Raw genomic sequence first — 22,879 nt, 5'->3', positions numbered from 1 at the left:
AGCAGTGGATTTCTGGCTTGGTGCCAAGGGAAGCGGTGTTGGGGGATGGTGCTGGATCAAGTGTGGATCTGAGAAGCCTAGTAATCAAGACGAAGTATTAAACTTAGAAGATGTTGAAGAGCAACAATGTTGGCATATGATGAGCTTAGAGTCTCCAAATCAAAGCTTTCTCAGTGATAACTACCAACTTCTACCTGTAGTGAAGTTTAGGTTCTTTAGCAGAAAGATTTTAGTTTGTCTCCAAGGATGAGAAACTTTTTGCCTGTCAGTGATGAAGGGACTGGCTTGGAGCATCTTTTGGTCAGAACATTTCTAAGATTATCTATTGCAACTTCTCACCAAGGGCAAGGATCCATTCGAAAAATCTGACAATGGATATTCTAGCAGCTCACTGTTTCGCTTGTTAATGTCCTCCTTTCTGAAATTCCTGTACCCCTGAATTGACATCTTGTCTCCAGCAATGTTGGTTCACATACTGGGAGATCCACATTGAAGGAAACCTTTCCCCCTTTTACATGACAATCCCATGTCATTATCTGCATCGGAAGACAGGGCTATGTCCCTTGTGTCTGCTCTAGTCTTATGTGTGCAAAGTTCCTTTAACTACTTTTAATGTGACATGGTTTCCAGGCCTCTATGACTCTACTTGGCTTCTTTTGGACACACTACAGGTCTGAAAGCCCTCCTGCAGTGAGCTGTCAAGAATCGAATACAATGCTTCAAGTACTGTCTGATCAGTACAAAATCAAGGTAAACCTGAACACTATCTTCTTCCCAGCTGGGGACCCCACCCTGCCCACTATTTTCCTGTAAGATTTCCCCTATTTAGGGAACAAAATATAATACTCTAGACTCAGTAAAAAAAAATCTACCTCTTTTCCCTAGGAACAGGAAAGCCAACTTAGATGATGGATTGGTTATCACATTTGAATATATTTTATTTAGTTTTTCTGAGCTATTTCCATTAGTTGTTAAACGATTTGTATTTTAGAAAATGTTTCATTCTACAAAGCACTTTCACAGTAACTGCAAAAGAAAGACAAGGTTAAGGTTGTCAACCTCATTTCACAAATGAGGAAACTAGACCTCAGGAGGTAATGACTTATCTAATGCCATAGAGAGTTAGTGTTCAAACCCTAGTTCTCTGGCTGAAGGTCCAGGCCTGTTTTCACTATACCAGAGAGATATACCACTATGTCTCTCCTTAACAGATAATTGAATTGAGAGGGAAATACTTCATTTCTGGGTTAGCTGAACAAGGCCCCAATTCTTCCACTCTGTCAAGTTTAGCATCCCTTCTGGGTTCTTCATCCTATGTCATTTGTCCAATGAGGGAGGTTGATGGGAGCCCCATCATTGGTGTGGAACTGTGAAATGCAAGATTCACCCACATTTATAAGTTTAACAGAGAAGGTGATCTTCTGAGGTTTAAGGTAGAGCTTGAATTTGAATTATTCATATTGCACTAATTTGGAATTTGTGCTCTGGCTACTTCTAGTGACTTAATCAGGGGTTACATTTTTAAAAAATGCTTAAAGGATGCAATAATAGAAAGGACGCAATAATAGAAAGAGAAACAAGTATACTTAGAAATCTAAGCCAGGAAGAGTTACTATTAGCTTTTGGTTTCCTGGTGTTCAAGGCAAGAATGGAAACATAATAGGTTACCTATCTCTCCTTTTCTTATAAAAGGAAGCAAACAATTAGTGAGAAGTGACACCAACACCAACTGGAATCTATCACTTTCATGATTATTTTGTTTTTCACTTTCATGATTATATAAACAATTCTGAATAGCATAATGATCCATGACTTCCATCACATTTTCCAAACTATTGGAGATTTCATTCAGAAGGTCTGGACTGTGTTCTGAGAACCTGCACTTTGAAACTGCTCCCCAGATGCTTTTAGTGATCAACCAGATTAGGGAACTACTGTATTAGAACAACACCTAGGGACGCTTGTTAAAAATGCAGATTTCTGGCTCTGCCCCAGAGGTCCACATGCCTGGGATTCTTAGCCTGGCTGGGAGTTTGATCAGAGCAGTGGCTTGGTAGCTAGTAATTGGAGCTCTCAGGTAAGGGCTGGGAGGCAGTAGATGTTCTTCATAAAGGCAAGGAGCAGTAACGATGTTTTCATCTGACATTTAGAGATGTGGATTTGTAATCTCACCAAGACAGAGGATCACTCCTCCTTTACATGGGCCAGCCAGGGTTACCAATAGGCATGGCCCAAACATCTCTTATTTAGGTAATAGTTTTGATTCTGATCAGTTGCTCAAGGCATTTGCAGCCCAAGGGGTTGACAGCACAAGGCAAAAAGAAACACTTTTGTCCAGGAAGATTTTTGAAGGAGAGTCTTGTCAATCATCTGACTGCTGACAAAAAATGTTGAACATGGCTTCAGTGCAGTGTCTGATTCTGTGTAATACTGCACTTATAAGGTCCCTCTGTACAGCTCAATGTACCTCCACATAACTCAATAAATTCACTCGTTAAGAGTTATTTAATATTGTGCATCTGAATGCTGAAGAGTGTCTGCACATTAGAATTAATCTCAGTCTTAGACATGATAAATATGATTCTAGTGGCTCCTCTGAGAAGCTTCACTAGGGTACCATTTTATTGTCTGCTGTCTCAAAGGCTTAAATCTCTTTTTCTGCCTTCAGTTCATAGGATGAAAACATGTGAAATCACTAGGATTTATATAGGCAGATTTGGCAGCTCTTTCATTTTTTACTTGGACTGTCAGATATAAATCAACGTTACAGCACTCTTTCCAAGAATGTGTTAGAATGTGCATGTGTTTGGGGAGCAGACATGGTATTTCTATTATAATTTTGTTTGTTAGGTGTGATCCGAATTGTTTGGCTTTGTTTTATAACATTCACAATTTGTGGTTATTTAATTGGTTCTCCTCCGTTATCCCTACAAGTGACTGTCAGGTTCTTTTTTTGCCTCCGTGACTTTACTCCTGCCCAGAACATCCCCCATCCCTCACTTGTCTTTAGAGACCTAACTCTGGTACCACTTTCTTGATAAAACCTTTGCTGATAGCTCTACTCCATATCCATCTTTCCTTAAACGACTTCAAAATTTGTTGCCAGGACCTTATACTTAACATTTTACTGTGGATTTTCTAGTTATTAACATCTGTACCATTCAATCTAACTCTTTATTTTAAACTGTTCTGTTGGCCAACAGTTTCCCATGTGTATCTTATTTTCCAATAAGATTTGTAGCTAAAATTCCCATATGTATCTTATTTTTCCAGTGAGATTTGCAGCTCAGAGTCCACATTTTATGTGTCTTGTTTACACTACTCCCTCCTGATAGTGGGTACCCAGGGCTTGGTGCATGTAGATGTTCAGTGTATGACTGATTATTTTACTCCCTCACTACATTTTATAGAGACATCTCTTTGCAAAATCAATTTAAGGAACTGCAAAGATCATTTGATTGTAAACTCTATGAAGGCAAGAACCATGTCCTAGTTATCACTACATCTCCAGTGCCTTGAACAGTTGTCGAATTAACTTGCTGCATAACTTCTTTTACCTAAACCCAATCTTATTGGAACACATGTCACATAAATCATATCTGTAGAGATGGAAAGCAAGGTATTTATTTCTGGAAAAGGAAAAGATTCTGGAGTTAGGGCTTATTCTTTCTACTCTTAAGCCCATCCCTCCTCCCTGTCACATCTCAAAATGAACGCAACAAAAGAGTCCAAAGGGGAAGCTCTGCTTCTGTACTTTTCTGGGGGCAGTATCTTCTTTCTTGAAGAAGTTCTCAACAAGTTATTTGATTTTTAAGATATCTGCAATCATTCAGACTTGCCTGAACCTCAAATAATTTTAAATCCTTTTATGTCCTCCCTATATCTAGAGCCCACATGAAACATTCCAATCTACATAGATTTCATTTACCAGAGAAGGTAAAATCAAATCCCTGTTATGAATATCCTAAATATGGAGGAAGAATTATGTAAACATCTTGCCCTTCGACTTTTGGTGGGAGAAGGGGAGTAGGGACAAAAACTTAAAAACCTTCCACTCTTGAGTTTCCATATTAGACATGCAGGTTTATTATAAGAAATATTGGAATGTCCCTTCATCAAGCACTCAGTCACCCAGCTTCCATTTCTTCAATATACATTTCCTGTCCAGTCATAAGAAGCAGTTCAAGAGAACTGCTAAAGTCTGATGACCTCGCTTATCTGTTTATTTGGCTCATTTTGTTTTCAAACAAAGATTTGGTTGGGTCAGCTTGCCAAGTTTTCCTCAGTAAAGAGCTGTCTGTTGGGTAGTTGGTCTTTATGAGTCCAGCTCATGGAAGATCCTTAGCAATAACTCGTTTTCATTCCAATCAACTGTGTGAGGGTAGAAGTATTGGTTTCACTTCAAGTGTATTGGGAGGGGAATAGCAAGAGAAAGCAGGAATAGGGTAGAAGTATTGGTTTCACTTCAAGTGTATTGGGAGGAGAATAGCAAGAGAAAGGTTGGGGTTGTTTCCCTTGGAAGCAGTTTGGCAGATGCTTAAGGCCTCATGGATTGTCATTACAACCATTCAGTCCAAGACCTACTGGAGAAGTGAGGGCAAAAGTGGCAGGGCTGAGATGGCAAGAGGCAGGCAGAGCAATGGCCAGTGTGCAGGTAGGAAGCCAAGGAAGACTTAGTCAGGGCTTCCTGCAATAGGCCTAGGAGTTATTCAGCAAAGGAATGAAGGATTCTCTTTATCAGTAAGCAACCCTATTCCACCTTTCCCACCATTTAGGGGTGATTCACAGATGATTTCATTCCAAATCAAAGGACCAAAGTTTATTTGTTAGAATGTTATGTTTCTGTTTGTTGACGTGTCGTTGACCCACTCTCTGAGGTTTAAAACCAGTTGACGTTAATGACAAGGATGAATACAGAGCTGAAACCATGACCTGTGAGATACTGTTAAAAGTCCTCTTCATCTTAAAATATATGAAGGCCATTATGGAGAAGAGGAGTTGGATTTATTCCACAATAGTTAAGAACTGAGTGGTGGAAGATGCGGAGAGGCAGATTTGGACTCAATTAAAAACAAAAACAAAAACAAAAAAAACCCCTGCAATTAAATTTGTTCAAAGATGACTTAGCTGCCCCAAGAAACAGAGAGTTCCTTTTTCCTAGAAGTGTTTGGACAAAGACTGGTGGCTGCTCATTAGGGACGCTCGGGAGGAAATTATCTTTAAAAAGTAACAATATAGAAGATTGAAGCGTTTAACTTTGTCTTTGGTTTGTACTGCAAAGGCTTAATGAATGATGATGACAAGAGCAGGGATAGACCTTTCCCCTTTCTGGGCCTCAATTTCCTTCCTTTCAAAACAATAAGGCTAGGCCAGGGACTCTGGAAGGTCGGGTGGGCTCTGCCACTCTGTGCAATCACTAGCAATCCAGGTAATTTACCATTCCTAGTTTTGTGCTCATGTTGCTAAGAGCATATCCAGGTGCTGTGTCAGGTTCTTTGGGTACCTTAATTCGTGTCCTTAGGGAGAAGGGAGGGAGAAAGTTCAGCCTTGGTTCCCATGACCTCATATGCCATATATCAAAGGCTTTGGAGGTTTCCTTGGCTGCCTGACAATTTTCTTGGCCGTTTCACGTCCCAGCCTTGTCTTTTTGCACGAGGGGCCTCAGCAAAGCCCCAAGAGACTTGGTTGCCCAGCACAAGGAAATTTAAGGCTTTCAAGAAGCAGTTGATGTTCTAATAGCACTGGGATTTTAACTCTGATCATGTGACCATGTTCCTAAATTGGAACTTACAAGAACTCCCTTACCTAGTCCTAGAATCAAGAGTTAGGAGTGGATGAAAAAGAAGATATACTCTCTTATCTTCAAATTTCAGAACTGGTGGATAACTAGAGCACACATATACTTCTTCTTATTATTATTATTGCTATTATTATTATTATTTTAGTTTCTGTAGTAGGGATCCCAAAATGTCAACTACAAAAATCGAAGATGAGGGAAAGATACGTTTCTTAATCATTCATTCATTTGATCAATATTTGAGTGCTGACCATGGGGCAGTCATTGAGATAATGTATTGGTTTGCTAGGGCTGCCATAGAAAATAACAAAGATCAGATAGCTTAAACAATAGAAGTGTATTTTCTCACAGTTTTAGAGGCTAGAAGTCTAAGATCCAGGTGTCAGTAGGTTTGGTTTCTTCTAAGCCTCTTCACTTGGCTTTGCAGATAATAACTTCTTGCTGTCCTCACAAGGTCACCCCTCAGTCTGCATGTGTGTGTGCTGTAATCTCTTCTTCTTACAAAAACACCAGTCATATTGGATCAGGGCCAACTCTTGTGACCCTATTTTATCTTAATTACCTCTTTAAAGGCCTTATCTCCAAATACAGTCATATTCTGAGGTGCTAGGGGGTAAGCACTTCAACATATACATTTTGGGAGGCAGATAGTTCAGCCCAAAACAAGTACTAAATTGTGACTTAGAGGTAGATATAATAATGATGAAATAATGTTTCAGCTGACAAGGAACTCAGTATGATTTCACTGCCTAATGTTATGGCAATCTCAAGTTGTGTGACCAGAAATATGGCACAGTATATGTTCCTTTAATCAGTTTCCATTTACTTGACTTATTAGATTGACATATACTCTTACTTAAGTTATGCCAACCAATGCCCATGGCACGCTGAATGCTGGCAACCAGTGGGTTTGGGCATCTGTGCCCACTCTGGGTGAGTCCCTGCTCACCAAGAATCACTTGTGTTCATTCACAAATATGGAAATGCCAATTATACTTGTTATCGTAACTGTAGAATTTAACTATATACTGTCTAAATAAATGAAATACGAGTGCAAAAGAGAATCATTTCTATGAAAACTAAGTTGAATGTCTTAGAAACACTTGATAATGGTTAGTCACTAAAAGAATTGGTGTCAACTGGGTATGGAACAGACATGATCCAAATCCTGGCTCTGCTCCTTTCTAGGTGGTAATTTTGGGCACATTACTTTATTCCTACAGAACAGTAACATAATGACTGAAAGCAAGGACTCAGCCAACTATAAAAGACTAAAAGGATTCTGGACTTAGGCTGTTTCTCAAGTATAATGTCTTTAAATTCTTATCTTAGGCTTAGTCCCTAAACCGTAAACTCTATGAGGGCAGCAACTAGGTCCATTTTTTCTCACCATATCTAATGAATTACACAATGCCTGGTATATTGTAGGTGCTCAATAAGTAATCAATTAGTAAAAGACCTACGTTAATATTGTGGTGCATTTCCTCTAGTGTTTATTCTATGTGCAATATATATGTATACATGAATATATGTATACATATAATATATATTGTATATTTATGTATATACAGTCATGCATGGCTTAACAGTAGGGACATGTTCTGAGAAATGTGTCCCTGGGCAATTCTGTCATTGTGTGACCATCATAGAGTATACTTACACTAGATGGTATAGCCTATTACACACCTACCATTGCTCCTAGGCTACAAACCTGGATAAGACGTTACTGAATGGAATACTGTAGGCAACTGCAGCGCCATAGTAAGTATTTGTATTCTAAACATAGAAAAGGTATGGTAAAAATACTGTATAAAAGATAAAAAATGGTACACTTCTACAGGGCACTTACCATGAATGGAGCTTGCATGAGTGGTGAGTGAATGTGAAGTCCTAGGACATCACCATACACTAGTGTAGACTTTATAAACACTGTACACTTAGGCTAAGTACGCTTACACTAAATTCATTTTTTTAAATGGTCTTTCTTCAGTAATAAATTAACCTTAGCTTAGTGTAATTTTTTACTTTATAAACTTTGTAATTTGCTTAAACTTGTGACTCTTTTGAAATAACAGCTTAAAACACAAACACATGTACAGTTGTACAAAAATTTCCTTTCTTTATATCCTTATTCTATAAGCTTTTTTATTTAAAATATTTTTTGGTTTTTACTTTTTATACTCTTTTGTTAAAAACTAAAATACAAGTACTCACATTAGCTTAGATCTACACAGGGTCAGGATAATTGAGAAATGACTGGTCGATAGGAATTTTTAAACTCCATTATAATCCTGTGGGACTACTGTCGTATATGTGATCCATTGTTGACCAAAACATTTTTACGCAATGCATGACTGTGTATTCATGTACGTATATGTTAACTTTTTTAGAAAACATTAATTTTTTCTCCTCTGCTTTTTTCACTTAACCTGACTACATCCCAAACATTTCCCCATCAGTAGAAACTCTTTTTATTTTTTTATTTTTTGAGATGGAGTTTCACTCTTGCCCAGCCTGGAGTGCAATGGTGTGATCTCTACTCACTGCAACCTCCACCTCCCAGGTTCAAGCGATTCTCCTGCCTCAGCCTCCCGAGTAGCTGGGATTACAGGCATGCGCCACCATGACTGGCTAAATTTTTTTGTATTTTTAGTAGAGATGAGGTTTCACCATGTTGGTCAGGCTGGTCGTGAACTCTTGACCTCAGGTGATCCACCCGCCTCAGCCTCACAAAGTGCTGGGATTACAGGCATGAGCCACTGCACCCGGCCAAAAATTCTTAAGAAAAGATTTTATTTTGGAATTATAGCTGGTACTTGGGGAAGTGTGCACAATTTACCACCTGTTTCCTTTAACTTGAAGATTCTAAGACATCTTGGTGTGGCTAAGGAGATGCTGTGCCTGTTAATGACATCCTTTGTATGTGCTGTTGCAGAACACAGGTTGTAACTACTGCTTCATGAGCTAAAACAGCTTCCAAAGATCAGATTCATTTCTTCAACCCCAAAGGTTTCTTAGGAAGCCAGAAACTGGAACACTAAAAAATTCCTACTAAATTCTTACTAGATTCTTACTGGGATATTAAATAATTCTTAATTCTTGTAATGTCTGTCTTCTGGTTTTCTTCACTAAGTGGTTTACACGCACCAGAAACTCAACATGACTAAAATTACTTCTCCTATAGTGTTACCCAAATCATTTAAGAGCATCGTCTTTGCCTTAATCACTCAAGTTAGAAACTTTGGGGTTTTCTTGAGCTTGTCCCTCTCCTGCACGTTGGATAAGTCCTGCCAACGCCATCTCTAAATATTGTCTTGAATACCCCTCACCCTCCATTATCAGTTTACTGTGACCCTTTTCTTACTCAGACCTTCCTCATGCCTCCTGGGACTATTGCAGCATCCTCCTAATAGGTTTCATTATTTTCTGCCTCGCTCCATCTGATTTGTTCTGTACATTCTAGTTAGTTTTTTCCTCCTCAGTGCATACTTAAACATATTGCATTTTGATTTCCTGCTCAAAATGCTTTTGAGGGCGTCCCTTGACACAGACTGAGTTCTCACTCATTACTATGGCATTTAGAGCACTTTACTCCAACCTACATTTCCAGTCTCTTTTTGTGGTATAAAACATTTTATAATAAATTTTTAGAAAGAGTATTGTCTTTATTACAGACAGACAGACAGACAGGGACCAAACCCTGGCTCTGCGCCTTTCAGCTGGTAACTTCGAGCATGTTACTCTGCCTCAGCAGCAATAACGTCATGGTTGAGAGCAAGGATCCAAGAGTCCCTCCACCTGATGTCACCTCTGATTGGTGATAAAACCCTGCGTAAATGACTTAAGCACTCTGGGCCTCAGGTTCCTCATCTTAAAAATGGTCTTTGCATCTGTATAGTTGAACTGTTATGCAGATTAAATGAATCGATTCATGTAGAATGTTTACAACAGTGCCTAATATATAGTACATGCTAAATAGGTGTTTGCTCTTATTATATGAGAACTGCTTACGAGACCTGCTTTCCACATCTGTAAAATGGGGGTAATATTACCCACTTATCACACAGAGGTATTTTGTAGTTAAGTAAAATGACCTGAGATCATCCACGTGAAATCACCTATAATAACTTCTGGTGCAGATTAGATATTCAGTTCTTTCCATTACCCAGATTTCAACTTAAAACTTATTTCTGCCTCTTGGGAGCTTCTATAGCCATTTGTTTGTAGCATAAATACAGCATTAAGTCACTCTATATTCTAATTATATATACACACACATTCTCTCTATATAGAATGCATATGTACACATGTGTGTACATATATATATATTTGTATATACAGGTACTTTAAAAAAATTGTGAGCTTCTTCTTGAGGGAGGGGGATATGAATTATTTACTTCCAGATCACTAACTCATGACTCAGTGACTTTGAGTGTGTTACTCTGCCCCAGTAGCAGTAACATAATGGTTGAGAGCATTCTGTTACTGCAACAGGTGCAGATGGGTGAGGCAGTAGGTAATTATTATGAATGCAGCCTCTTGAGACAGACAAACACAGGTCTAAACCTCAGCCCTGTCCCTTACTAGTCACAGGATCTTGGGCAGATTACTTACCCTCTCTTGTGATACTACCCTCCACATAGGGCTTGATGAGGAGTGAACAAGATACTCAAAACGTAGAGCACAGTGACTTGATCATAATAAAATCTCCATAAATGTTGCCTGGTAATAATACTTGACAGATATTTGTTAACCTTAATTGTTTTCTTGGGAATGCGTAAGCTTCGATACTCTGACTCTGTTAAAAAAATTTTACAGTTCTTTTATTCCTTTAGATTATGATATGGATGGATGATGGAAGGAAAGATCTATGAATTTAATATTTGAGTTTCAGTTACTAGACTTTACTTGTTCCAGAAAGTCAGGCCAAAAGGTAAGGACTGAAATGGGAAGCTCTATAATGAAGGGCAGGGTGAAGGGGAACCTTCCTTATTTTCACTAATAAATAAGACAGAGAGGCCACCCTGTGATAAGGGAACAACCTTTTCTATCATGTCTTCGTTGAAATTGAAGAAACGAAATGAGCACTGACGGAGAAGGGTGATGTCACCCTGTCATCTGCTGTCCCTGAAATACCACTTCCTCTTGGTGGGAGCATGACGAGACAGCACAGAAACACAGTTTGGTCCCTCTCGGAGGGACTGTCAGCTCTTCAGATGCTCACATGCAATGAAAGGGTGTCACTGACGAACCTAGCTACCTAATCCTAGAGGAAAAATAGAAGACATAACATACAGAAATGCATAAGACAACAGAAGAGGGCTGTTATTTGTAGACAAATACTCTAAAAGGTATTTAATAGTATGCCCTCAGCCCCATCACCACCACGCACAGACACTACAATCCAATTTTACAAAAATAAATTTTGTGTGTCAGATTTGTGCTAGGCATTGTTTTAGATGCTGTAGGAAATCATGGTGGGGCAAAGGCAAAGATTTGTCTGACCTAGTTATGCCCTCAAGAAAGTTTATATTCTAGTGGGAAGATAGAATTGTTCTAAGGTCATTGATAATCTATGAAATGATGCATAATAAACACATGAAGAGTAAGCAAAGAGCCATAGGACCCTGAGGAGGAAGACGTCTCCGGGGTGAAGGGAATTAACCTTTGTTAATTTATATACAAAGTCTATGAAATCAGTAGGTTGAAGAGATATCTGCACTTCCGTGTTCACTGCAGCACTCTTTACAATAGCCAAGCCATGGAGTCAACCTAAGTGTCCATCAATAGATGAATGGATAAAGAAAATGCGCTGTACATGCACAGTAGAATACTATTCAGCCTTAAAAAAGAAGGAAATGCTGTCATTTGTAACAAAATGAAATGAACCTGGAGGGCATTATGTTGAGTGAAATAAGCCAGGCACAGAAAGACAAATACAATATGATCTCACTTATATGTGGAATCTACGAACGTTAAACTCAATAGAAACCAAGAGTAAAATGGTGGTTACCAGAGACTGGGGTTAGAGAGATTGAGGAGATGTTGGTCAAAGGGCACAGAATTTCAGTCAGACAGGAGGAATAAGTGTAACAGATCTGTTGGGCATCATGGTGACTATATTGTATACTGGAACACTGCTAACAGAGTAGATTTTGAGTATTCTCACCACAAAAGTAGGTGAGGCAATATGTACGTTGATTAATTTAATTTAGCCATTCCACAGTGTATACATATATCAAAACATGTTGTACACCATAAATATATGTATTTTTTACTTGTTAATTAAAAACTTCTTTAAAAACAGAAGCTACTATGTGGCACATGCTATGCTGGGAATTTTACCCATTTTTTTTTTCAACAGAAAAATTGAATGAGGTCAGTATTATTAACTCTTTTACAATAGGTTATTTGGAACCTCAAAGAGTTTAAGTAACTTGCCTGCGTCATGCATTACCAGTAGTCAAGGTAGCACCCAGCTCCAAGGCTGTCTGATGTCAGAGTCTTGGCAGTTTCCTCTCCACTAGAGATAATAGAAGGCAGCTTTTGATTGGGGCTTGAAAAATTTCAACAGGTGGAAAAAAGGACTGTAAAGCGGACATGCAGAGAAGGCTTGACACTCCAAGGAAAAGATGGTGTGTCACAGGATAACCCAACATGGTCTCATCCATATCATCCATGTTGCCATTAAACAGATCACACAGTCTTTCTACAAGACAGGCTCTGTACTTGTCCTTAAGAGATATGGGTGCATAGGACAAAAACCCATAACCTTGCACATATGAATCAAACCATAACCAAGGAATCATGCAGAATATGTTGTATATTCAATGCCTAATGTGGCATTGATGTGTTGTGAATCATGGTTATTTTATCTAAAAGAGAATGACTGAGAATGTGAAGAGGTATGAGAAGGCACTGGCCTGGAATTTGGAGGATCTCAGGCTAGCCTTGATTACTATATCCTGACTTTGTGACTCTGGGCAAGTCACATCTATTCTCTGTTCTGAGTTTCTTCATGGGGGGAGTGAAGGTTTAATTTACATGATTTTGAACCTCTTCCTTCCAGCTCAAAGCAGACACCGAGGAGCTTTGTTAAATTAATTTTGTTCTAACAGGCCTTCTTTTGAGTATTCTCCCACATTTCTCCCCCAAGATGGCTAATGCTGTTTAAACATTGATTGCACACCTCCACCCTACTTCAGAGGGGAGGGGAGCCAAGCAAAAGGATCTCTCTGAGGAGGAAGGTGGAGTTGCCCACCTGCCCAGAGCAGTAAACATTCCTCCCTGGCTGTCAGTTGACTGTGGTTGGGGAAACCCAGCCTGGAAGATCTCTAAGGCTTTGTCTCCGTGCATGAAAATGACACTACAGCCCTGCATTATTCACTCAGCTACCAACTGTGTTTACAAAATAGGACTGGCAAGTTCTGGATAATTGGCCACTCCTGGCTAAAATTATAAAGTCACTACGTCATTGTGCTTCAGCACAGTGGAAACAACAAAAGGTAGAAAATGGATTCATTTGAGGCCAATTTTAAACATTTAGGTCACTTATTACCACTGAATCCCTAATTCTTTCTGTGTTCACAATAAACATGGGCTTATTCTTGGATGGCTAAATACACAACCTAAATGATCTCTTCTGAGGTACTCCGTTGGAAGGCTGGCTACCTTGGGCTTTTATTGAGCTTTTAAAAGCCTTGAGTTTCATTCTTACTTCTGAAACTAACTCTCTGTGTCATCTCAGATAAGCCACTAACCTCTTTGTGCCAATTTTTCTCATTGGTAAGATGAGGAACTTGGACAAGATCTGTAGTTTCTTTCACTAGCTTTAAAGACTTTCTTTTTTTTTTTTTTAACATTGATCCCACACTTGGAAACATTCTCATTCTCAAAAATTTACATTTATTAAGTAATAATTAATACTAGGAAAAACACTGCTGAAGTAATAATTGACATTAGAAAAATGCGGCTTTTCCTAGTATTTTCATTGACCATAGATGTCTATAATTTCTAGTGGGAAGTTCTGATCACAGTGAGGCACCCAGTGTGCCCACATTGAGATGATGTCATTCTAGACATAAGAGAAGACACGTTACATTTTTTCTCACCTGGGTTGGGAGGCTGAACACAGGAACACTTGTGATTTCTGGAAAGACGTGAAAGGTTGAGAAAAGCTGGAAGAACCAAATTGTCAAAAGCACAGGCAGACCTGGGTTTACAGTCTCATTTTACCATTTGGTAGCCATGTGACTTTGGGGAAATGACTTAACTTCTCTGAACCTCATCATTCTAATTTTTAAAGTAGAGATAATCATGAAATTGTATCTACCCTGGCTATCTCACAAGTTTTTTTCTAACAGCTAAATTAAGTAATGCATTTGGAAAGTTGTTCAAAACTGCAAAACCTGAAACAAATGGAAGTTGTTACCCCTAGTGTTGTAAATATTCTCATTCCAAATATTATTAGAATATTAGATTGTAACTGACAACTCCTCAGACTCATTCCACCATCCATCCTGTTAGATGTATGAAATAATTTGACTCTGCTTCTTTCCTTTATTCATAAAGTAATTTTTTTCTTATTATTATTACCATTGTGGTAAAATTCACGTTAAACTTACCATTTGAAGATGTAAAATGCAGGGCCATTAGTATAGTCACAGTGTTATGCAACCATTACCACTATCTAGTTCCAGAATATTTTCATCACCCCAAACAAAATCCCATACCTATTAAGCAATTGCTCCTCATTCTACCCTCTCCTCCCCCTCCAGGCTCTGGCAAACCACCAATCGACTTTGTGTGTCTATGGATTTTCCTTTTCTGAGCATTTCATATAAATGGAATCATACAGAATGTGGGCCTTTTGTGTCTGGCTTCTTTCCCTTAGCATAATGTTTCCAACCTTCATCCATGTTGTAACATGTATAGAACTTTATTTCTTTTTAGAGCTGAATAATATTCCATTGTATGAATATGCCACACAGAGTGGTTTTAACTTTTGTGGATTATTGTCTTGTTTGAAAATCTGATGACACACACAAATACATTCTTCTCTCCACAAAACTGCATGTAATTTCAAGGCATTAAAAGATACCCCCAAGTCCATTAATGTACCCCAGATTAAGATCTCCTGCTCAAGTAAGAGAGCTTTTCCTGAATTCTCCTATTCATTCATTCACTCACTCATTCATTCATTCTAACTATTCATTTATAATTACTAATTGTATGTAAAGTGCTTTTCTATGGTGGAAGGCATGAGAATAAAAGTGAGAAAAAAGTGGACACTCATGAAGCTTACTTTCTAGTGGTGAGAGACAGGAAGCAAATAAATTCAATCGTGATTATTATTCCAGAAGAGGAATAATACTAAATAATAGTTATTAATTACAGTAATAATTATTATTATTCCAGAAGAGGAATAATCTAGCGAAGAGATCTAGATAATGTTCCTTCTTCCTGTGATAGGGGCAATTCTATCTTTAAATTATGAAACAATTCAGGTGAACATGTGGATTTTCTCAAATTTTTCTTTCAGAAAGTCTACAGTTTGCTGTGTTTCATAGTAATCAAGAGCACAAGCTTGGGAGCCAGAGTCTAACTTTTCTATGAAATATCTGTTTCACCCCCCCACCCCAGAAAGTTAGTTACCCCTCTATATAGATTGTCACCTGTAAAATGGTAATAATAATCCTATATAATTTATACTTCTTACAACAACTCTACTCAATGAAATAAAGTATGTAAAACACCTAAGACACCTGAAATACAGATTTTGCATAAATGGGGGATCATTTGTTTACCAAACAATTGCCGATTGCCATTCTCTCCTGAAGTAAAGCTCTTTTGCATGCTGCTTAACCATGGGGAAAAAGGAAGTGTTCTGTCACATGTGTTGTTTTAGTCAGAAAAAGAAGGAAGTGGGACATGTCTTACAAGGCTGGAAGAGAAGGAGCTGGGCTGTTTCAGCCCCACCAATACATACTGGTTGATGTTTCATCTCTCTGTCCCTATTTTGAGAATCATTCTGGATTTTCCTGAGATTTGGATTCGTGATGTCGTGTTTCTGCCTTAAAGGCAGAATCTCCCTTACCCAGCCTCTTTCTTCTGTTTTCTTTTGGGTCTCTGCTTTGGAGAGTCCTTCCCTGGCCTTGTTTTCTCCTCTCCCTCCTCAGCCCTGTCACTCAATTCCCCTTATCCTGCTTTCTTTCTCTTCATAGCATTTAACACAATTTTTAATCTCTAGTGCATAGAACAGGGCTGGGCACTAGCAGACACTCAAGGAAATATTTACTGGACAGGTCAATTTATTGAAAATCTCAGTATTCATGAATTTTGGACTTCCTGCCCACTTGCTGTTAGGTGTGGCTCAATTAGTCATTTTGACCAATGAGCTGTATTGAGTGGAAGTGACAATGTATCACTCTTAGGCAGATCCTTAATGAGCCAGGGCAAGCTATTGCTTCTCTTTCCTTCTGTTGTGTAGCAAACCATGTGTGAGATTGTGGCTGCACTGTCATCCCAAGTCCCAGAGTGACTACAATGAGTGGAGCCTCCCCTAATTTCTCATGATGGGCATGTTACATAAAAAAGAAATAAATCTTTACTGTTTTAAGTCACAGAGCCTTGTGGGTTATTTGTTACTGCAGCATAACCTAGATTTTCCTGACCGATACAAGTGCCAACCTTATAATTTAGTCGTCTTACTCTCCCTCCACCAAAGAGATCTGGTAACACTCAACCTCAAATAAAAAACCTATGATTAGAAAAAAATAGATGTGGCATTATAGCACTATCTTAGGTCACATCTACATCTAATTTATTCACAAGACATCTATGGAATGATCAGTGGTCAGTTCCCACTTCATGTACCACACTTTAGTGCTGGAGAATGAGATGAAGTTTTGGAAATCATTTCCTTAAGGTAGCAGAGGTTTCTCCACATGAGACCTCCCTACCCCACCCCCATCCCCAGGCCCTGTGCTGTTCGTTCTTCCTCAGCCTCCGCTGCAATGACTAAATCTGCACAGTCTCTGACCAACTTTAGCTCTTTTATGTTCATAAGACAGATAATTATCTCAATGCTCAATTTCAGATTAATTGAAGTGTTGGTGTAGTAGGAAAAAAATAAAAGATTTTGCATCAGAGAACTTTGGTTCAATCCATGAACCAAAAACCTCCATGATCTTGAGTAAATTGTTTAGTTTTTCTGAACCAAAGGACCCCAATTATAAAATTGGGATGACAATGTGAGTCTAATAAAAACCCTTGCAGATAGATGGGTTTTGGAATTCAGAATTTTTTTAGATTTTAGAAAGGTAATATGTTGCATATGATGCATAAATTGAAACAAAGCAAGGCAAGACCTGGAAAGCCCTCCAAAAGGAAACACATTCCTATTTCTGCAGCAAAATGTATCATATTCAAGTAAATGGGATAAAGACTATGAAGAGGCTTTGTCATTATGTGAGTTTTCCCAGAACTTTTGGTTTTCAGAGTTTTAGAAAAAGATTATGAACAAGGTATTGCGGGCCTGTAGCTGTATTTTAGGTTGTTACTATTTCATTATTATGTTATTATTTCAAATAATATGGTATTATCTCATTTTTGATGCATATAAAATGAAATAAAATAATGTACATAAAAATAAAATCATGTATATAAAAAGGATATTGTGTAGAATGTATATAAAAGGGACATTTGAACAATGTCACCATAAAAATGAGAATTGTTATATTCTCACAGCACAGAATTAGTAGTTCATTCAATAACGTTCCACATAACATTCAAAAATAACAATAATATGCAGTCAGCATCTACAACATGTTAGTCATTTCTCTAGGTGCTAGCACTTACGTTACCAATAAATCAAGGCTGTATTTCTTCTCATCAATCTCTTTCCCAGAAGATGCATGTGCTTCTGTGTAATCCTTTTGTCTTAGTCTGCTTGAGCGCTATAACAAAATACTTTAGACTGAGTAATTTGTAAATAACAGAAATTTATTGCTCACAGTTCTAGAGGTTAGGAAGTCCAAAATCAAGGTGTCAGCAGATTTGGTAGTGGTGAGGGCTCACAGATAGTGCCTTCTGGTTGCATCCTCACATGGTGGAAGGCATGAACAATCTCCCTTAAGCGTCTTTTCTAAAAGCATCTATCCCATTCATGAGGACTCCATCCTCATGGCCTAACGACTTCCCAAAAGCCCCAGCTTTTAATACTATTGCATTGTGAATTAGGTTTCAACATATGAATTTGGAGGGAAACACAAACATTCAGACCACAGTAACTTTCCTACATGTGCGCACACGCAGAGCCAGACTTTTGATAGTTTCTTATGCTTATTAAGATACTTCATTATTTGGGGCTCTAAAAAATATGTCAGATAAATTAAATTCTCTACTTTTCAGAACAAAGTCCTAGAAGGTCTTCTGGTGAGTCACATTCTGAGCAGGAAATCTGGCATTGAGGCATAATTAACATTCAGGTTGCCCCCAGTTTCTATGGAGATGAGTCTAGCCCCTCGGGGGAGTAGTGATGGATGTGTAATCTCCAAGATAAGTAACTGACAGGTAAGAAATTTTTCTTTCTCAGATGCATTAATTATTCACATTCATTATTCATCAAACACTGAGAATTTCTATTTGGAAATTGGACCAAATAGAGATATTCTCCCTGGTCCACCTCTGGTAATCAAATTCTTCTGGGGACTGCTGAGAGTTTGAATAGGTCTGCTGTTTGGTCTAGTTTAGTGGCAGGTGTTTGTTTAATGTCACCAGATGATGGAATAAAGACTAAACACCTTGTGGACTACAGAAGCAAAGACTTTCATGGGCTTCATCCTCTCCAGGCACTGGTATTTCCTTCTTATTGTTTTCTCCTTCTAGAATGTAAGCTTAATAAGAACTCAGATCTGCCTGTCTTGTTCACCAATGTATCTCCAAGCTCCTATAACAGAGTATAGACAGGTGATACATATTTTTTGAATGAATGAATGAGATTTGGGTCAGGGGATGGCAAAGTCCATCAGAGTGAATGCATATATGAACTGTCATATGGGAGATCCAGCCCTGGTTCTTTAATGGGAATTGCTGTCCACACCCTTCCCTGGCTAAGAGAAAACATACGAGGAGGCATAGAGAGAAGTAATTGGGGCAAGACCCTTAGTCCTTTCCATGATAGGCACCTCTTGGCACATCCTTTAAGTCAATTCTTATTGCAAACACTGCCTTTTTATCAGTGTATCTGAACGTAGACCTGTACTTTGCCTGATGTATATCCCAGGACCACGGTCAGTCAAGAACTACTGATGGCCTCAACAAGCCAGGCTGTGAAACCACACACAGTGCCTAGTCTCAATATAGAGCCATGGCCCAAGGTCAATTCTCTTAGAATTAATTTGAAGAAACAAATTCACTGAATGCCTATTTGCCTAATGACCAATTTTCCAAAAACATGCTTTTTGTAATAGGATAGACTTAAAAAGTGGGCAGCCATTGGGGTTCTATGGGATGGTTTCAAGGGCCTTTGAGTTTTCCAGTAGTGTCTTTTTTGCTCCATTAGTCTTAGCTTCATTAGAACCACCTCTTCATGGCAAGTCAAAGCTTTATGTTTTATAGGTTTTTGGATCTGCGACTTTTTGACATGAAGGTTTTTCTTTTTTTTTTTTTATTTCAAATCAGGTATTGTGTATGTCTTAAATGTTGAGAATATTATGAAAGATAGAGCAGGTTTCTCTTGTCTAACACATTCTAAATCTAGTTTACTGCCTAAATACAAGTTAACTGGTTCAAACAAATTAATATTTTGTTTTCGCTTTGAGCAAACCCAAAAGTATTTTAGGATCTAAATTATTAAATACAAAAGAAATGAATGTTCAGTCCCCCTGGACTAATAGGGCTAAGTGGCTAAAGTGATACAGTTGCAAGAAAGCTAAAAACTAATTGTGTTTCTTAATAACACATCCTTTCATTCATTAATTAATTCAACATGTTGAGTCTCTTTCTGTTGCCAGGCTGTATTCTAGGTACTCAAAATGAAAGAAAAATAGGATATGTTTCTTACTTTAGAGACCATAGAAACTATTCTCCTATATTGAACCTTCTTGGTAAGATGTAGGATTTATTCTCTTGAATTCATTTACTTTTTTTGGTGCTCATTCTTTTATCCCATTCTACTTTCTACTTTACAAGTATAACTTAAATGCCTTAACCATACTGATTTTTACCTTCATGGCCTATCCTAATTCTCATGAAAATGCCCTTTCTCATCTTACATATGCTCACTGTATCACTGGAGACCTCGGTTTTAGCCTCTCAGCTTTCTGTCCTTTCTTGCTGTGGCAGCCCCATCCCTTCAAAGGCCATATTAATCTGAAGGCCAATATTGAAGTCCTATGCTGTTACTTGTCAACTTGGATGCAGCGAGTCATCTGACCTGACCTGTGGACACAGCCTCTGCATCTGTTGAGAGGACTAAAGAAGTCTAATTCACAGAGTTACTGCAAGGATAATAGAACTGAGAGGACTGTGTGAGCAATAGCACCAATGTAAGAGTTATCATAGATTAACACACTACTGGTTCTGATGCAGCACATAAGACAAATACCATGGGAATGCAGAAGAGAAAGCAATTAGGGAGATCAACAAGGTTTCACAAAGCAGCTATGGTGAACTTGGCCTTGAGAGTAGGGTTTTCCTGGTGAAGAAAAACATTCTAGGCAGAAGAAATAGCATACACAGAGACTCAGAGGCACCAAAGAGTCCTGTGTATTTAGTGAATAATGAACAGAAATTGCCATAGATTAGATGATGAGTCATTGGTGTTAATTGATAGGTTCAGTAGAAGCCAATTCTTGAAGGGTTTTGGATGCCATATTAAAGGATTGAGCTTTATTTAAGGAGCCACTGAAAAGCTTCATTCATTCTACAGATAACTTTTTTGGTGAGCCAGTGTGTGCCAAGCATGGTTGTAAGTACCCGTAATGCATCAGAATAATAATAAAAAAGAATATTCATGTACCCACCACCCAATTTAAAAACTAGGAAATTTTCAATCCTTATGTAAGTCTCTGTGTTTCCCTTGTCAATGAAATCCTTCTCCTTGCTCCCCAAAAGTAACCCAAACGCTAAGTTTTGTGTTTGTCATTTTCTTGTTTTTCATTTCAGTTTTACTCATATTTGAGGAAAGGAGCTTAAGAAATATTTGCTCAACTGATAAATAAAAATAAAAATATATGCCCCCGTGTGGGTGGTCCCCAGTGCCCTTTCTCACAGATATTGCTTCTACTTCTGTCGTCATTATAATTCCAGTGCTCTCAACCAGTCTTCCATCCTCAGTTTTCTTGACTTATATGCTGGTGTATATTTTGTATGAAATTGTTCTATCTACTATTGAAGTAACTTTATACAAATTACTCTCAGAATCCCTATTCTTTGACATAGCACCTATTTATAATTTTTATCTCTTCTATCTTTATCCATACGTAAGTGGAATAATCACAGTTGTAGATATTGTATGTTTTGTGCTTCAGTTTTTCACTTTGTACTGTTCTGTAGTTTTTGTATTTCTAGATACTCTTTGTATTAATTATTTTTATGACTGCACAGTATTCTATCAAGCAAATATATTATAATTTGTTTGATCATAATTAAACTGCTGGATAGTCAGCTGCTTCCCATTTTAAATGATTGTAAGTAACATTGCTGCAAAAACCTTTTCACTTATAAGATTTTTTTGCCTTTTATTTCCTTAGGATATATTCTCATGAATGAGATTATTCAGTCAAAGGCTTGTTGAATTTTGTGGCTCTTGTTACCTGAGGGGCTTGCTTTATTTTTAACATAATTGTTTCTTTTTCTGATTATAAAAGTAATTCATGCTCATTTCTGAAAGATACAGAAATGTGTAAGGAAACAAAGAAACTCCCATAATCTTTCCCTACAAAGGTAACCATCATTACCTTTTTAAGAAATTACCTTAAATTTTTATTTCATCATTAACATTCTGATATATTTATTTCAACATTTATAAAACTGGAATTATGTATTATTTTGTAACCTGTTTTTTAAACTTGATCATCAGCTTTTCCCATGCTATTAAATATTTTTCAAAGAAAGTATTTTTTTAATGGCTACATAGTACTGGGTTGTGTGGCTGGGTATTAATCCCTTGTTATTTAACTTTTTAATGTTGTAAATGAAAATTCTTATATAAACCTTCATGAGAATTCTGATTGTTTTCTTAGTGCAAATGTTTGGAAGTAAAACACAAAATGAAGGATACGAAAACCGTCAGTTTTTGATCCATGCAGGAATCATCCTTCTTGAATCAGGGTAGTCCTTTGCTACCTTATACTTTGCTACTCCTATTGCTACTGTAACAGATTACCACAAATTGAGTGGTTTACACCAGGAATCCCCAACCCCCAGACCCCACAGCAGGAGGTGAGCAGTGGGCTGGTGAGCATTACAGTCTGAGCTCCACCTCCTGTCAGATCAGCAGTGGTATTAGATTCTCATGGGAGTGCAAACCCTATTGTGAACTGCACATGCGAGGGATCTAGGTTGCATCCTCCTTATGAGAATCTAATGTCTGATGATATGTCGTTGTCTCCCATCACCCTCAGATGGGACTGTCTAGTTGCAGGAAAACAGGCTCAGGGTTCCCACTGATTCTACATTATAATGAGTTGTGTAATTATCTCATTATATATTACAATGTAATAATAGAAATAGAGTGCACAATAAATGTAATGTGCTTGAATTATCCCCAAACCATCCCCCTACATCCTGGTCTGTGGAAAAATCATCTTCCATGAAACCGATTCCTGGTGCCGAAAAGGTTAGGGACCACTGACTTAAGCAATACAATAATATCTTACAGTTGTGGAGAACAGAAGTCCAAAATGGGTTCCACTGGGTTACAGTCTAAGTGCCTGCAGGGTGGTGTTCTTTCCGAAGGCAGTAGGACAAATCCATTTCCTTGCCTTTTCTAACCTTCTGGAGGCTGCCTGCATTCTTTGATTCATGGCTCCTTCCTCCAATTTCAAAACTAGCAATGATGAGCCAAGTCCTCCTCAC

The 22,879-nt window shown here is 38.1% G+C and overlaps 1 long non-coding RNA gene across 1 annotated transcript in view; it reads left to right on the top strand.

Moving 5' to 3' along the window:
• The window catches only part of LOC105509960, a 222,799-nt gene extending 201,405 nt beyond the window's left edge, over positions 1-21,394 (top strand). Inside the window, exons 3-6 of the long non-coding RNA XR_001001500.1 lie at positions 10,633-10,730; positions 18,209-18,370; positions 19,813-19,912; positions 20,144-21,394. This is a non-coding gene — a long non-coding RNA (uncharacterized LOC105509960). The remainder of the gene's footprint in view (positions 1-10,632; positions 10,731-18,208; positions 18,371-19,812; positions 19,913-20,143) is intronic.
• Positions 21,395-22,879: the final 1,485 nt, after the last annotated feature.

This window comes from Colobus angolensis, unplaced genomic scaffold (genome assembly GCF_000951035.1).
Source record: "Colobus angolensis palliatus isolate OR3802 unplaced genomic scaffold, Cang.pa_1.0 Scaffold181, whole genome shotgun sequence".
NCBI classification, from domain to species: domain Eukaryota; kingdom Metazoa; phylum Chordata; class Mammalia; order Primates; family Cercopithecidae; genus Colobus; species Colobus angolensis.
The sequence above is the reverse complement of the archived record's forward strand: the minus strand, read 5'-3'. Positions and strand labels throughout refer to the sequence as shown.